The following is a 13953-nucleotide window of genomic DNA, read 5'->3' as shown; positions in this document are numbered from 1 at the left end:
CTGTTTATGAGTTAGTTATGTAAATTCATGCCTTAAATTTTCAACTCTTGAAAATATGAATTTACATTCCCACCAACTCAAAGGATGTATCACAGACACAATATACACAATGTGCTAGAAGAATAATCTTTTATTTATTTATAGTCAAAATTATAAATTTACTCTTAGATCTGTATAGGAATGTGTCAGCCAATCTGGCATCTAGGGCACACATCTAACAACTAGATGGTCGATTATGATTCAGAACAAGTGATCAGCTATTGCATTCTTTGTTCCTTTTTTATCCCTGATTTTAGGTCAAATTTTTGAAGAAGTAAGATCCATCGTAACAAGTGCGTCTTGACATCTTTTTTTGCTAGAATATGTCTAATGGCTGAGTGGTCAGTATAGACAATGGTGTGGGACCCAACCAAATAGGATCTAAATTTTTCTAGGACAAAGACAATGGCTAGGAACTCTTTTTAGTAGTAGTGTAATTAAGCTGTGTATCATTTAAGATTTTGCTAGCATAGTAAATAACTCTATACAGCTTATTAATTTTTTGACCTAAAATTATGCCCATAGCATGATCAGATGCATCACATATGAGTTTAAAAGGTTTGGACTAGACAGGAGGATAATGATAGAAGCTAAAATAATACTTTTTTAAGAAACTCAAAAGACTCTAGATACTCAGGAGTGAACTCAAACTTGATTTTTTTTACTAACAGATTTGTTAATGAATGAGCTACTTTATTGAAATTGTCATTAAATCTTCTATAGAATCCAGCATGTCCTAACAATGAACGGATTTTTTGACAGACTTGGATAGTGGAAGACTTACAATCAGATCTACTTTGGCTTTGTCCGCTTCAATTTTTTTTTTAAACTATATGGCCAAGAACTATCCCTTCTCTAAACATAAATTAGTATTTTTTTCATTGAGAACTAAGTACTTTTCCTTACATCTTTCTAGGACTAATCTTAGATAATCTAAGCATTCAAAGAAGGTAGCGCCAAAGAAAGAAAAGTCATCCATAAAAATTTTTAGAAATCATTCAACCATATCAGAAAAAATATTGATCATGCATCTCTGAAAGGTTGCTGGTGCATTATATAACCCAAAGGCATACGTCTATAAGCCAAGGTTCCAAATGGATAGGTGAATGTAGTCTTTTTCTGATCCTCAAAGCTATGGAGATCTGGTTATAGTCGGAGCATCCATCAAGAAAATAGTAGAACTCTTATCTGACTAATTTTCTAATATTTGATCAATAAATGGTAAGAAAAAATGATTTTTCTTGTCACAGCATTCATTTTCTATAGTCTATACAGACCCTCCATCCCGTTTGGGTCCAAATTGGGATCGTTTGCTTCATTCTGGACCACCGTTACTCCAGACTTTTTAAGTACTACTTGTATAGGACTTACTCATGAGCTATCAGAGATGGGTAAATAATTCTATTATCAAATAACTTTAAAATTTTTTTTTGACTACATTCTTCATGGTTGGGTTAAGTCTTCTTGAGCATCTTAGTTGGTTTGGCCTCTTCCTCTAGGTGTATCCCGTGTTGAACAATGGAAGGGCTTATTCCTTTAATATTGGCCATGGTCCAGCCTATTGCTTGTCGGTTCTCTCTCAAGATTGCTGACAACTCCTCGTCTTATTTAGGATTTAGGTCTGATACGATAATTACAGGCAAGATTTTCTCTGAACCTATATATCATACTTAAGGTGCTCGAGAGGAATTCCAATTCTAATTTGGGTGCCTCCTCTAGTGATGGCTTGAGTGATGGTTTAACCATTTTCATGATTGGTTCAGTGGGAGGCTCTTGTCTCTAGCTAATCCTATTGTCTATAGGAATTTCATTGATGTCTCAGGTTCATGAGTTGGCCAAAAACTAGACTCGAGGTCGACTTCCTCATCACTAATTCAATAGGTTCATAAATTTTTTTTGAATTATATTTACATCAGCATGTAGGTGGATTCCTATTCTAGATTGAATATATTCAGTTCAATGGTCATGTTTCTCAAAAATAATTTATAAGTCCATTTCGGTAGTTGATTTCAATATTCACAGTAGCTAAGATGGTCTTCTTAAAATAATTGGAATATGATCCTTAGGATTCGCAACTGATTCGATTTCTAAAATGATGAAATCTATAGAAATATAAAATTACCAACCTTGATTAAAATATCCTTTACCATTTTCTTAGGGATCCTAAGAGATCTATTTGCTAATTGTAATGTAAGCCCTGTTGGTTGAAGTTTTTTCAACCCTAGTTGCTTATAAATTAAATAAGAAAGAATATTTACACTAGCTCCTAAATCTAACAAGGCCTTCTCAATTTTGGTCTCTCAATAACACATGAAATTATCAGAGATCTGGATTCTATATTTTATCGACATATGACTAGACAAATACGAGCTCACACTTATTGCCAACATGCCTTCTTGAGTACATTGGTGGTCCTTTTCTTGGTACAAAAGTCTTTTAAAAATTTAGTATAGGTCGAATTTGTTGAATCATGTTTAGAAGAGAGATATTCACCTGACTTGCTTAAATACCTCTATATTTTATCCAAATATTTTGACTTTTTATTAGATCTTAGTCGATTTGGAAAAAGAGCTCTAAGAATTGTGGGTTCTGGGCTTTGTGTACTATCAATTTTAGAAGTTTGAGTTTGTAAGATGGGTTGTTCATAAGATGACTCGACAGATGAGTCCTCTCTATCATCAGATGTACCTATCTTATTGTCTATTTATTTTTCAAGTCTTAAGATGTGAATAGCATTTGCATGGTTGACTTGATTTCCTTATTGGGATTGTGGACCATTTTGGTTTCTCGAGTTGGGCTCAGGTTGGCTAGGTAGTCTACCTCATTTCGCTCACTCATGGCAGAGGCTAGCTAATCTATCTGCATTTTCAAATGGACTATGGCCTGGGTGTTAATATTTATGAGTTGGCCCATGGTTTGCATGAAATTGCTCAGTGTGACATTCGTGTCAGCATTGAATTTGGCCAGGACTTCTAGGCTTTTCTCTAGAGAACTAAGTTTTTTCTCATTATTATTAAAGTCTAGTGGGTTGTTTATCACAAGATTAGGTCTTGAATTTTGCTGGTTGAAGCTAGAACCACCTACATTTGCATTCTGTGATCATGAGAAATTTGGATGATTCCTCCATCCTAGGTTATATGTGGTGCATAGGGATTGTTCACTGATCTTTGGTATGTGGTATTTACCTATGCACATCCATTCTCTATTGGATTCATCAGGAAAGGACATTCCTCAAGGATATGGTCTGGTGCACTGCATGCATTATACATGGATACCGATACTTGGTTTACACTGGTTGGTTTCTGTAGCTCTAAAGCTTCTAACCTACGTGCTAAGATTGCAATTTTGACCTCTACGGCTAGGAAAGTCTGAATTTGGTGCATTCCACCTCTCAAGGGTATAGGTCTATCGGTTTTCTAGTTATTTTCTATTGTAAATTCTTCTCAACTATGTCTTTTAGAAATTATCAAGCTTCAGTGGGTTTCCTGTACATAAATTGACCCTGGCATATGGACTCTAGCATGGTTTTGAAATTTGAATCTAGCTTTCATAAATTATCTGGCATAGCCTCTAGGTCTCTATTCCGTAGTGTGGGCATTGGATTAAGAAGTTCTTAAAGTGGTCGAAGTATTTCTAGAATGATTCACCAGCTAGTTGGTAAAATTGGTTTATCTCATTCCTAATCCTAGTTGTCTTGTGGTGGGGAAAGAACTTTTTTAAAAATACTCTTACAAAACCCTCCCAGATCGTGATAGATTGGTTTGGAAGACTAAAGAGTCATTTTTTAGCATTGTCCTTAAAGGTAAAATTGATCAGTCATAGCTTAACCTCGTCCTCTGACAGTTGTTGTAGCCTCATGGTTGCACAAACCTCTTCAAACACTCTAATGAATATGTATGCATCCTCTATTCCATGAATTTTGGAAGCATATTGATAATTTGAGGTTTAATTTCAAAGTTATTTACAGTGGGTTGGGGCAATCTGATGCAAGACGATTGGACAGAACAAACTACGTAACATAAATCATTAAGGGTTTGGGGTTGATTGGGTTCTCCCATTGTAGAGGTTGTTGGGTTTGAAATAGGAATTGAATCAGTTGTTACTAGTCGACCCGATACTCTTTTCCACGAAGGAAGTGGAGAATTTACTTTGTCTTCTATTTTTTTTTAAATCTTTTATTTTTTTTTTGAAAAGAGGAAAGAAGTCGAAGAAGGAGAGTTCTACGATAAGAGTCCTAAGAGAATCTTAGACCTACAGATGATAGATGAGAGTGTTTTAGTTAGGCTTACTTTTTTTTTAAAAAAATTAAGTTATCAAACAATTTATGACTTTATCTGGGTTATCCTAATTCTAGATAGCTCCTAACTACCAATGCTACCTTAGAGCCCTCCAAGTTAGAAACCAACTAGTCAGGTAAGGATAAGATCGATAGGATGCTCTCCGTGCTTTTGCAACGGATCTAATTAGAGAACCACCTTTCTTCGAACTCTTGTTCCTGAATTCTTTCTTAGACACCAGTCAACTAGCATCCTGACCGAGTCCAACTCTTCCGGATGTCTTGTCCTAGTGAGTTCGAATGTCCCTAGGGTCAGTATTTAATTAATTTTATTTTAAGGTTTGGGTTAATGTAAATAAAGGTTGTGGTTTGTGGGCTAAGGAAGGATGATTAAATCTCCATCTTATCTGATTAATGGGTGATGCCCTTAAGATATATTATGAAAATGAAATGCAACAAACCAAGATGTCCAAGCTAGTTAAAATTTTTATATTTTTCGTTATGCTATATTAGTTAAGTATTATAAAATGTCAGTGATTTTTTAAGGGTTTATGGTTTTATTTTTTTATAGATATATTTTTTTAGATTTTTGATTATTTTTTGGTTTTTACATAAAATAAGTTTAAGTATCAAGTCTAAAAAAAAAATTAACTAAAAGAAAAAAAATTTAGATACACTAAAACTAAAAAGCACGAAGAGTAAAAATTTAGACATAAATTAAAACATGCTAAATTCTCCGTTAATAGCACTAAAAATTTGATGTGTCTTAAATTTACCGCAAGCGTACAGTGTGCAATGTAGCACGTCCGGCGAGTACGGATCGATCTCGTAAGAAACTGGATGTTTAAGTTGTGTTCAAATATTCACTCAGGCGAGCTTTAACTAAGAGGAAGAGAATTTACTTGTTGGATTACTAATTATTAAAGAATAAATTAATTAATTATAAAGATAAATGATCTAAAAATCTAGGTTTTTGAATCCACTAGACTAATGAATTAGAGGTCTTCCTATGATTTCTCTTATAATATCATTTTCCTTTTTCTCTTGTGTTATCTAAGTATGAGTTATGAAAGGGCTCAAACCCGATTATAACCATCAAGATTTCCACAGAGAAGAAGAAAAAAAAAATAGTGATTTGTGAGTCTTTTACTATCATCCCTCTTGCACCAAATCAAGTATGGACTATGAAGAGATTCTAATCAACTATAGCCTATCAAGTCTCCTAATAAGAGAAATGAAAGGAGGACTCTTAAAAATTAAAAGCATAAAGAGAATTCATAGAAAAAGACTTCTATTTATGGTTTAGTTTCATTGCAAACTCCAGAGGTTTGCTTAGTAGACAGTTTGATTTGAAATCTGAAAAAAAATAAAATTTTATGTTACTTGCTGAAATTTAACTTATAAAAATTAAATATTACAGAATTAAAATAAAAAAATAGAAATTTAGATTATTTTAAATCATTAAAAAATTTGGAAGGATGGAATAAATAGAAACAAAGGGGCTTAAGGACTAAGGAAGAATAGAGACAGGGTTTTGGATAGAATAAAATTTATAAATATCTCTCTCTCTCTAAAAAAAATATGTGGGTTTTTTATAGGCTCTTTAAGAGAGAAGTTTTTTTTTTTTTTTCGGACGTAGGACCAATGAAAGAAAAGTTTTAATGGTTAGGATTTGTTTTATTTAAAAACTGAAAAAAAATCTCGTCGCGTGCGTCCTTTGCGCGTCCATTCCTTTCCTTTTCTTTCCGCGTGTCCCAGCCTCGCATCGCATTTCATCCGCATCCGTTTTGTGCTCACGAAATCAGCCCGCATTGTTTTGCCGCATGGTCCACCATGGACCATGTACCATGCCCAGCACTTCCCACCAAGTTCGGTGCCCACGCAAAACCAGCAATGCCTAGTTCATGCATTAAATGCAACAGACCCCACCTCTTAATATCTGGGTTACCACTCATTGAAGCCCAGGCCATGACCATTGCATGAAACCACTTCTTTTGTCTTTGTGGCGCCCGAGAACCACCGTGATGCCACTTCCCTTCCGCAGGCCAACTTCCACGTGAGCCCAAAGGCTCGGCCACCTCTTTAATTCCCAATGGCCCCTTTCTGTTTAAATGCTCGTGAGTGATGAAGTTGGTGGACCACATGATGGGTTGATTCTGAATTTAATTTTAAATTTATTTTAATTTTATTTTTGATTTTATTTGATCTCTGTAAATTTGGGGATCGAATTTTTCATGTTGATGTATTTTTTTTCTGCAAAATATACGAAGAAGTATCAATTTTAAAAGAATAAAGATCATTTAGTCATAAATTAATATTTTTTTAATCATATTTATACACTTATCACACCTCATGCATGGTATTTTTTTTAGTAAATTTTTGCTTCAAAATGATTTTACAAGAGGAAATATAAACACTACATTATTTTTGAAGAAAAAATGATAATTGATTAGTACAAATTTATGTAGATGAAGTGCTACTAATAAATTTCTTTGTCAAGAGTTTGTCAAGTTAATATAAGGAGAGTTTAAGATGTGCATGATGGAAGAACTAAATTTCTTTTTTGGACTCCAAATCAAATAAACTAAAGAAGAGATCTTCATCAACCAAATCAAGTACACCAAAAAAATACTCAAAAAAATTAGGATAGAGAATAGTAAGCCAATTAGAACATCAATGAATCCTTCGTATAAGCTTGAAAATGATGAAAATGATAAGAGTATCAATACTAAATTTTATCGAGGAATAATTAGATCTGTACATCACCTTACAGCAAATAGATATGATATGATGTTTAGTGTATATAAGATATCAATCTAATCCTAAAAAATTTCATCTATTTATTATTAAAAAAATATGTATATATTTAATGAGAATATTTAACATTAGTTTGTGGTATTCTAGATATTCTTCCATTGATTTATTAGATATTCTGATGCTAATTTTGCTGGTTATAAACTTGATAGAAAAAATACTAGTAAAACTTGCCAATCCCTAGAAATTAACTTAATCTCTTGATTTAGTAAGAAATAAAATTTGGTAGCATCATGTATAGTGAAAGTTGAATATGTTGCAATTAAAAATTGTTGTGCTCAAATCTTATAGATTAAGCAACAACTAAAAGATTATGGTATCAAACTAAATAAAATTTTTATAAGATGTAATAATACTATTTCTATAATTAAAAATCTAATTCAACACTCAAGAACTAAATATGAAATAAGACATCACTTCATAAGAGAACATGTTCAAAATGATGATGTGATGCTTAATTTTATGAGCACTGAGAGATAATTAGTTTGATTATAAGGGAGTTAGGAGTGTGTAACCCATTTGACTAAGTCTTGTCCTAACTCCCTTTCTCCCTCCTTGAAACTCTTAAATTTGATCATCTCTTGAATCTAAATTGATTGATTTCATGATTAACTTTCTCCATTTAGATTCACTTGAGCCATCTATTGCTTTAAAATATTGAATTTTTTCTAAAAACCCAATATTTTTCTGTCTGAGATTGAGTTCGAGTCAACTCATAATTAAGTTCGAGTCAACTCCAGCTCAAGCTATCTTTAGTAGAGAACTCGAGTCAACTCCAGATTGGGGCCACTCATTTAAAAAATGAACTGTTCCTTTTTGTTTCATTTCTATCCTTTCATTGTTTGCCCTAAGAGCCCCCAAATAGTTCTTCCAGTCTTCTTTGGGTCCCTTTCTTGTCTTCTTCTTGATTTCCACTTATTTTTTGTAGGATTGAGCATAGATGGGTCTTAGAAAGCAATTGGCTTAATGATTGAAGTTGTCAAGGGGAGAAGAGTAAGCCAAACATAGGTTAAAAGTAAGATATGATCAAGGAACTTCCACATTTCAGTGAGTTATCCCTCTCCCTCACCCTCTCCATCATCCAATGCATTCTTAGTGGGTAGATCCATGACAACCGGAAGGAAAATAAACTTTAGGCTTTTGAAAAAAAGAATAGTTCTCAACTGAACAAAAGATTAAAGAACAAGGATAGGAATTTCTTTGCTCATTGGACCTACCCACCTACCCAAATCTGGTTCGAGAGTTCTACGACAGCCTTGTGGTTCGAATGGAGTGAAAGCCATTGTGAAAGCAGTTCGGATAGTTCTCATGGAATAGAGATTTTCAAGGATCTTATGGATGCCTCGTCAAAGAATAACACCTACTAGATTATCAGACAGAATCGAGACACTGAAAATTGTATTGAATGCTCAAAAAGAAAATGTTATAGAGGATCTCTATGCAAGCTAGCCTTTCGCAGAAATGAGACTTCTTTCCCACATCATCAAGAGGATCATGTTCCCGAAGATAGGTCTGTTTGACTTGGTATCAGAGAAAGATCTGATCATTATGGCGTATGTTGTCCAGAGCATTCCACTCAACCTACCTGTGTTGATATTTATCTATATGAGAGAGATAGTAGGGAGAGTGAAGACCTACCTACCTTATGGTAAGGCATTGACACTAGTCTTTCAAGAGTTCAGGATACCTCACGAGAAAGTGACTGTAAGAGCTCTAATGTACTCTGATACCTACAACGAGCAGTTGCTACATCGAAAGGGCTACTGCAAGTTGCAGGAGAGATGGGTCAGGAGGATCTTTGAATAAGAGAGATAAAGAGAGAAGGCTGGATTGAGTAGAGCACAGTTAGAGTCTAAGCCAAAGTCACCTCCTCCAGTAGTAATAAAGCCTTTGACTCTCACAGCAGCAGCACCTACTGCTTCTATCCCACCAGTGATACTTGTAAGAGCCTTAAAGCCTACTTAACCTTCCTCCACTCATCTTGATGATGATCAGATAAGGAGGATAGCAAATTTGATACTAGATGGACTAAGAATAAAGCGAGAGTAGCCCATGATACAATAGGCACACTAGATTGCTTCACTTGTTCATTAAAAGCTTTAGAATTTGAGGAGCGAGGTGGCCAACCTATTTACCCGAATTAGTTCTCTTGAACAGTCAACCAGGGTAGAGGATCACACTGACTTATCTGCACTGGCTCAAAAGGCTACTCACCTCAAGGGGAGGCTTGAGATAGGGGTTAGTCAGATTCAATTTGAGGTTAGAGACCTTGGAGCATCTCAGTGCTCTGAGATCCTTTCACTTTTGACCACTATGGGGAGATTGACAATAAAGATAAAGATCATCACACCAACAAATGCCATTGCAGCCACCGTTAGAGGTCAAAGTCGACAGGCTTCTTCCGATAGATCTTCTTCTTAGAGCTAATCAATCCAACATGCTCAGCCATCCCAGACCTCCCAGCTATCCCAACCTACTCCTAGACCAACCTTTAGGACTTATACTAGATCTGACATAAGCTTCCCAGTATACCCTATCGATCCATCTAGTAGGACTACGTGCCAGAGAAGTGGGGCCTCATCATCTAGGGCCCACTTTCCCTCACCTATAAATATTTCCTCTGATGAGGACTAGGATTAAGATTTCTAGGTTGATGATGTTATCTATTATACTTTGCTATGTTATATTGATGTATTGCTTGTATACCATAATGATTTCTTCTTGTACATAGTACACTCATTTTGCTTGTAAAAAACATACTTATGTAATAAAATCTTTCCTTTATATATTCCTTGTAATTCATCTATATTTATATTTTTGATTGATGATAAAAAGGGGAAGAGATATGGTATGATATCATGAACATCAAATCTTGAAGCAAATAATGAATAACCAAGAAAATAATGAAAAAATTAGAGCACAATTATTGAATTAATGAATAACTTAAAGCATAATTATTAGAAACTATAATTATTGAATTACTGAATTAGAACCAATGAAGTAGGCATAATGATGCATTCTTGCTTAAATTTTTGCTTTAATATATTTGTCTGTTCTGATACATTCTAATACATTTGTTTTGATGTTTAATTCTAACTCTGATACATTAACTCTATATAACTTTCACCTTTCAAACCACTTCAGCTCTAATACATTATGCCTTGATACAATTTTTCAAAACTTTTAGCTCTCATATTTTGTCACTAGCACAAACACATCATTAAAAATTGGTATATCATTGAGCCTTGATATATCTTTCTTGATTTTCTTTTGCTCTAATACATTATGGATCTTATTACGCTCAAGTGCGCTCAAGTAATATTTGTCTTGATATATTGCCTTGTACGGTTCTTAAATATCTTAAGTCAAATGAATAAAACTTGTTTTGACACAAGTACAATGATTGCATTATTCTTATACTCAAAGTTTTATCATCACCAAAAAGAGAAAAATTGTCAATCTAGGAATTAATTTTGATGAATATAAAATATTTAAGTATTTATTTTGACACTAATGAGTTGTTAAAATTCTTATGTAGATAGTTTCAGAAAGCTAAAATCATTCTTGAGAAGCATGTATCAATTGATAAGTTTTAAAAGCAAAAGAAGATGATTGGATAAAGCTACATCATGAAAAATAAAAAAAAAAGAGACTAAGAGTTGGCTTTTAAATCCAAAAGAGTCATTTATGGCACATATTTTTCAAATAGTATAGACTAGGAGCCGACTCCTATTTGACTACGAGTCGACTCTCTTAGTCAGATAGAATATAAATGTTTCGATGCCAGACCTCGAGTCAACTCTTACTTGACTACTAGCCAACTCTCTCAAGAAAGATAGAGAAGTATTTTTATAGAATACTCTTCGAGCTGACTCTTACTTGACTATGAGCCAACTCATAGTTACTTGAGTCGATCTCTACTTGGCCTCGAGTCGACTCAACTGCAACTAACAATAATGATGGCTAGTTTTGCAAAAAATTTAGATTTTTTCAAATAATTTTCAATAGCTAATTTTTGATCCCAATAGCCAGAAATGATCAGTTTATTTTTTTAGAGCATTTAAAGACTTTCAAAAAATTTAATTAAAAGCCAAGAGAGAGAAAAGAAAAGAGAAAAACCAAGTAAGAGTGCAAGAATACTTATTGAGCATTCAAGAGAGGTGAAAATAATTAATTTCTCAAAAATTTTGAAGTATTCAAAGAGTTCTTCTAAGCATTGATTGCAAAGCTTCCTCGACTCATTCTCTGAAGAGCTATATTGACTTTTATTTTCTCTTTTAAGAGCTTTTATTGTGTTTACAGTTGTATTTCTTATTTTTTACTGTAAGTAAGTTTCAATTAAGATTAAAACTTGAAAAAAGGTCGGTCCAAACTTAGAATTGAATTGAGTTTGTTGAGAAAGCCTAGGAGTTTTTGGGAAGTAGTTTTGGTTGATTTCCATGGAAAAAATCAAATGGATTTAAATTATGAGTTTAAATGACAATATTGCTATAATCTATGTAGAAATTATAGTAGAATTCTTAAGAAAGACTTGAAGAGTGGACATTGATGCCGAGATTGGCACTAAACCACTATAAATTCTTATTTTTATGGGTGATTTTTGATTTCTTTGTATTTTTTTGTATTTTCTTATTTGTTTCAGCATCTTTTATTTATTATTCTCTCACCATTCTTCACATACTCTAAAATTTGTATATAATAAATTTTAAATTTTTGAAAAATCTAATTCATCCGCTCTTGATTATCTCTTTGGGCAACAACTAGTATGGGTTGTTGTATACTTGGTAAGCCAAAATCAGTACATGATATCATTTAAATATGTTGCCTTGTTTGGAAACTATAACCTTATTAAATAATAGGTTCAAAGGTTTGTCCACCTATGGCTATTACTATATATACCTAAGATTCTTTATTTAGTTATTTTTATTTTATATTTTTAATTAAAAATAAATGGGAATTAATTAATCATAGGAGTATGTCTTACTTAAAAAATAGCTTTTTGATTTATAAACATTGGCCTTTTGGACTCTTGACCATTGGAAGTCAAAAGTTCAAATGCTTTTAAATATTGGAACCAAGCATTGATTTTGATAGCCATATTTCTTAACGTTGTAGCCATTGGTTCTTCCAATGGTTATGAAGTATTTTTATTTTTAAAATTCATCTTTATATTATTAAGGTGATTACTAGCTAAAATAGTTGTTCTATTTATTTAGTGATTGTTCGATAATGACGACTCACTTGTATAAATTCTTTACTTTTTTGATATAGAGTTATATTGTTTGAGAGTAAATTTATGTTGATATCTTTCATATACTCTCATAGTTTTATACATACAAAATTTCCAAACACTCTTGCTAATTCTTTCTTTTGATTTCTCATAATGTTTAGACTGGGTTTTTTAAGCCAATTCATAATGCAAAACCTAATATCATAGTCCAACATTGACTAATAAAAAGGATAGAGCTAAGTACGTAAGCCTCTCGTCCAACTATGATGAGGCTTCATGAAACTAAGTGGGGGAGATTATCATAATCCGATATTGATTAATAAACTAGATGCCATATTCATGTTATAAGAGAAGTTACTACATCTAAGATAGTGCTTTGATTACTATAAAAAAGCGTAAAAGATAAATAACACCCTATATGTTATCTCAATTCGCAAATACTTTCGTATAATGTCACCCTATATTTTCTAATTGATTGTAATATTTCCCATCGACCTTTTAATTTGGGGTAGAATTTGCCATTGGTACCTATATGGTAAGCTATTTGGAGTTAGATGGTTGATGTGAATTTATTAGATAATTTTTAAAATAAAATAGAATATAACATGGACTTAAAAGAGTCAAATGACCAAAATACCAAAGCTTTAACTTTAATCCCATTCCATTCTCCAACCCTCATTCCTAAGATAGCCATATATCACACCAACAATACACCAGCGACCCCCCAATCGCTGCTATCGTTGCCCCATCTGCCTGGCCACCGTCACCCTTGTCCTCCTCTTTTCCTCTCTCTTCATCTTTTTTTTTTCTCTCTTTATCTTTCCTTCTCCTCCTCCCTCTCCCTTCTCCTCTTTTCCTTCTCTTTGCAAAACTAGGGTGGAGTTCCAGTATGTTGCTATTTTTTTATCAATGGGAGTTGGACTACAATTTATGTTTGGATCTAATAAGAATTCAAGCTTAAAAATTAGTATGTATATAAAGAAGGGTTGAAAAGTTACCGTGGGAGATATGACATGGGACAATATTTAAGCGCTCGGGTAGATCCCAAGGCTAACATAAGTGTTATGATGGCAGTCATTTCCCAACTTTGTTCCACACCCAACATGACCCTTGCATGATAAAGCTAAAATAATATATTTATTCAAAAAAATTACATTTTATGAGCTAGCTTGATATATATTCATTTGGCTGAAAAACTGAAAGTCAAAGTGCTAGGCATCAAAGCATTTCTAAATTTTTGTACAAAAAAAAAATATTTCTAAATTTTGCTCTATAACTAAGATGTAAAATTGAAAGAAAAATTGTTAAAGCAACATCAAGTTTCTAGATTTGCATCCTCAATTAATGAATGAACTAAAAAATTATATATTTTTTTTCTAAGATTTCCATGCATATTACTTTACTGCTCAAGACTCGGATAAGTTTTAGACTTGGAAAAGAAGAAAAGGACTAATATTAATACTTAGGCACCCATTGAATTTTGGAAGTGCAAATGATATATTTTATGGGTTTGAATCCTCTATAGTTTTGAGAATAATTAGAGAACCTTATAGTGCCATTACAATTGGGTGGGGAGTAGTTGTTGGTGGGATAT

The sequence above is a fragment of the Elaeis guineensis genome, chromosome 4, assembly GCF_000442705.2.
Source record: "Elaeis guineensis isolate ETL-2024a chromosome 4, EG11, whole genome shotgun sequence".
In the NCBI taxonomy this organism is placed as follows: Eukaryota; Viridiplantae; Streptophyta; class Magnoliopsida; order Arecales; family Arecaceae; genus Elaeis; species Elaeis guineensis.
Note: the sequence above shows the minus strand (reverse complement) of the source record.